We start from the raw sequence: 580 nt of genomic DNA, 5'->3' as shown, positions 1-580 counted from the left end.
TTTATGTGTTCTTGGCTCTGAAATTAGACGTTTATTCTCAAAATGTCTCTACTGCATTAAGGATAAAAATAAAAATGAAGAATACTGTTCTAAGTCATTTAGACAGTCACACATCTCCTGACTTTATCCCAAGATACTATGAAAGTAGTTCATAGTATCACAGGGTTTAGCCTGTGAGTTGTGTTCATTTTATAATTTCCCCAGAATGAACCTCATGTTTCCAACTTAAAAAAAAAAATGTTGAAATTACATGCACTTAATTTGAAACGAAGTCATTAAAAATTCACAATGGTGGAAATATAAACTGGGAACACTGAGAAAAATTGGGACCTAGGGGAAGATGGAGATTATTTAATGTATTATGACTGCTGATTGGCAGGTAGCAGCAAAAGACAATGAGATGGTGGAGAGGATGAAGGGTGATGAACTGAAGTAGCCCATGCAGACTTTTCCACGTGTGAGTGAACTCTTTAGGCTTCAATTATTCAAGTTTCTGGTACATTATGTTTGTGATTATGAAACAACTTGGTCCATTACCCATAATCAAAAATGTAACTGAATGATATTTTTAAGATGCCAC

General features: G+C 34.5%; 1 protein-coding gene across 1 annotated transcript in view; it reads left to right on the top strand.

Annotated features, from left to right (window-relative positions):
* The window catches only part of ARHGAP6 (Rho GTPase activating protein 6), a gene marked incomplete at its 3' end in the record, with an annotated part of 105,238 nt that overhangs the window by 33,808 nt on the left and 70,850 nt on the right, over positions 1 to 580 (top strand). The window lies entirely within an intron of this gene.

The sequence above is a fragment of the Bison bison genome, unplaced genomic scaffold (genome assembly GCF_000754665.1).
Source record: "Bison bison bison isolate TAMUID 2011002044 unplaced genomic scaffold, Bison_UMD1.0 scf7180017864518, whole genome shotgun sequence".
Classification (NCBI taxonomy): Eukaryota; Metazoa; Chordata; class Mammalia; order Artiodactyla; family Bovidae; genus Bison; species Bison bison.
This window is presented reverse-complemented; position numbering and strand designations above follow the sequence as displayed.